The sequence below is a fragment of the Pinus tabuliformis genome, chromosome 9 (assembly GCF_031772625.1).
Source record: "Pinus tabuliformis cultivar Carrire ecotype Pingquan chromosome 9, CPIR1, whole genome shotgun sequence".
NCBI classification, from domain to species: Eukaryota; Viridiplantae; Streptophyta; class Pinopsida; order Pinales; family Pinaceae; genus Pinus; species Pinus tabuliformis.
This window is the reverse complement of record NC_142307.1, coordinates 1,204,131,858-1,204,135,473: the sequence shown is the minus strand read 5'-3', so window position 1 is coordinate 1,204,135,473 and position 3,616 is coordinate 1,204,131,858. Positions and strand designations below refer to the sequence as shown.

Below are 3,616 nucleotides of genomic sequence, written 5' to 3'. Positions count from 1 at the left end.
ATCTCACTCAATCCAAATAATTTAATGAATATTTAAACAATACGAACTCATACATGACCTGATCCGCAGGATTTTGACATGAATTCCGGATAGTATATATGGATTCATCATATGAGCATGAACTGTTGAATCATATTCATGAATGAAATTTATATTTTTAAATATATAACTTGATAAAAAATACCCTAAGTTGCTTTTCCTACGCAATTTATAAATAAAATGAGAAAAGAATATCTTATGAATCGGAAATCCTATAGTGGGAAATCAATTAAAAGTGCCTTTCAAATAACTAACTTATCTTTACAAACAGAAGATAATTTTCCAAATTTCTTGGAAACAGATTCAAGGGAGTTGAGAAATTTTTGTTTTTTTTTCAAAAACACTATTTAAATGCCAAAGGTACCAAGCTTCTAATGATAGGAAGACCAAACTGCATAAAGGTGGTTTGGTATCTGGACAAGAAACAACTATTTGTGAGAGGTTTAAACCATATAACAATATAATCTAGTCTATGTTTGAAGCAATATTCCATCACATGCATTTGATGAGATTTCTCATGGCATTACATACATGCTACAGGTGAAAAATAGACAAAAATAACCCCCTAGTTTCAGCAACTTATCCAACTTTAGCAGCAATATATCATCCCATTTGAAGCAAATTGATTTTACACTTAAACTAGTGTACGAATTCAAATGATTTGTTTGGATACTATTATCTCATTGTTCCAAATACACCAAGAGCTGTGGGAATTTCTCTTTTGTAAAAGTTGTATTACAAATATTCTTAAGCCAGTCTGCAGGGACTAAACAACAATAATTAAAAATTGGAATTTAATAAATCATTACAACTTTAATAAATTAAAATTAAAATTAAAACAAGGATATTGGTGTTTAAAATATTTTCATTTTTAGAACAGTAAATAAAATGAGTATTTTTTAAATGTTTATTTTTGAAGGGTTGCATTTAAAGGAGGTAATCAGTTATAGTTTCCAGGTGACCAACCACTTTGATTTTCAATCTTCGAACTATTTTTAACAGTAGGTCGTTGGTTCAAGCCAGTGATTTGGGGTTTGACCCCATACAACCAGTGTTTCTTGCAGATTTATTGGGAAATAAATTAATGTGGGGTGAAAGAGAAATCTTTCAGAAGAGATGTATGCAAATCCACCTCCTCAGATTCTGAACATGGGGGGGTCTAATATGGACCAAACTGACAGCGAGAAGAGAGTATATCAAGCTTGGAAAGGAAGCAATAATTTTTTCATTACTGGGAGGTTTATATTTGGGTCAAATGTGAGGTCACTAGTTTTGACGTTTGTTCTCATCCTCGTTCCAGCAACAATATTCTGTGTATTTGTTGCAATAAAACTTTTGGACAAGTTTTCACATCATGTAGGAGTATCCATAATGGTCATTGTAGTGGTATTCACAATATATGTTTTGGTTCTTCTTCTTCTCACATCCAGAAGAGATCCTGGAATACTCCCTCAAAATTCACACCCTCCTGAGCCTGAAGAAGGTTATGATGTTTCCAGTTTGACACCAAAGTCAATAGGTGGGTAGAATCCACATCCACGATTACCTCGTACAAAAGATGTGTTTGTGAATGGTATTTCAGTGAAGATAAAGTATTGTGATACATTGGGCTACGCAACTACCATTTATTCTTTATGTTTGTTTTTTCAACAACGTTGTTGTGCGTTTATGTAATCTCCTTTTGGTGGGTATATATCAAGAAAAAATTATGGTAGCAAATGATGTTACAGTCTAGAAATCTATGTCAAAACACCTGCATCAATTGTGCTCATACTGTACACATTCTTTTCAGTTTGGTTTGTTTGTGGACTTATGCTATTTCATCTCTATCTGATCAGTACAAATCAGACTACATATGAGAATTTCAAATATCGGAGAAAATCCTTACAACAAAGGATTAATACAGAATTTCAAAGAAATATGTTTTACAAAAATTCCACTGTCGAAGAATAATTTTCGAACCAAGTTACAGAATTATTCTACACTCTAAGATACTTCTGCTCCTCCTTTAGGGGGGGAACTTTCTCAGTCCTGACATGAGAAAAGGGGGAATTTCCCTTGAAATAGGTAATAAGCCCTCATGGCCAATTGTTGGTGCTAAAGCATTGGTAGATTTTGAAGCACATGAAAGCAATGGTGGATTAGAAAACAAAGATGGTTATGAGGACTCTTTTGCTCATTCAAGATGTACACTTCCTATGGAAAGTGCAGAGGGAAGAGGTGGAATACATTCGAGGCATTTAAGTTTGGGCTATAAGAGTGGGAGCTGGGAAATAACACTAGATATTCTTTCCTTGGCTATTGGAGTTAGTGAAGCAAATCGAATTAGTGGAGACATCACTCCTCCAGGAAACCGATGATTTCTACTAAGTTGACATGTTTAAAAAATGCATGTTGTAGACAACTATATGTTTATCAATGTGATAAGTTTTTCTTGTTGTTTAAAACTCAACATCATATGTTAAGCAACCAAATACATGCCCTTGCAAAGGGTGTCTTTCACCAGTCAACAAGAAATCGATCAATAATGTTCAAGCAACATGGTCAGTAGTTCTAGGAATAATTTTCAAGATTGTGAATTTGTATTTTAGAATGCAAATTTAAAAAATTGGCTAACTATACCAGAAGAATATAAATACTGCTTACATTCTTGAAAATTACCTTTCATTTAGGTCATGGATGTGCAAGTCAAGGACTTAAATTATATTGTTGCTTGTATGACTCTTTTCTGGAATTTTCTTATTCAAAAAGCAACCCAGTATTGGGTAAAGCTCTCATTCCAAAACACCATAGAGCTCCGTAAAATACATTTATGGACAATATTTGCGGCTCTGGATGAATGAAAAATGTGCACAATGTTTCAACGATGTCAAACCCTGAAAAACCATTGAAATTGTCATTATTGTAAGAGATGAGAAAACTCCACAAATTGAGCAACAACCCCCCCTTCCCAGTGACCTGCCTTACTCGTCGCTCTGTTCTCGTACCACTCGTTTCCCCCGTCGACGATGTAATCGCTAGGCCTCCATGTAGTCAGAGAACTTGGAGATTATCTGATTCACTGGCGTCTTTGCTTTGACGCGCATGATCACTCACCTCATAGTTAAGGCAGAAGGAAGGCAATGGAATTCAGTGAATCCATTCATAGTTCGAGCGGTTAACAGTTTTGGCTGTTGATAATTTAGGTAGGAGTTGGTGTTGGAATCTAATGGATGAAAATTTTTCAATCATCTAACAATTGATCGAACGGTGTCCAAAGTACAGAGCGGCAGTCTAGGTGAGTTCTTCACAAAGGAACGCCTTACAGTGTAATTAGAGGCATCTATCTCAATCTCAAATGGTTGTTGCGGGTCTGGCAAGGTGAGGACTGGTGGAAAACAAAGGCGGTGTTTTACTTCAATGAATGCCTTCTATTGTGACTCAGACCAAAAAATATTTTCTTTTTCTCCGCCCTTGGTAAGTTGACTTAAGGGCCAAGTGATATGAGAGAACCCCATCACGAATCTCCGACAAAAATTAAAAAGGCCCAATAATTTTTGAAGCTCTGTTAAAGTTTTCAGCGTCAGCAAATCCCAAA

At 35.2% G+C, this 3,616-nt stretch overlaps 1 pseudogene; it reads left to right on the top strand.

Annotated features, from left to right (window-relative positions):
- Positions 1 to 1,155: 1,155 nt before the first annotated feature.
- Positions 1,156 to 2,399, top strand: LOC149152868 (putative protein S-acyltransferase 7 pseudogene; annotated as a pseudogene).
- The last annotated feature ends 1,217 nt before the right edge of the window (positions 2,400 to 3,616 follow it).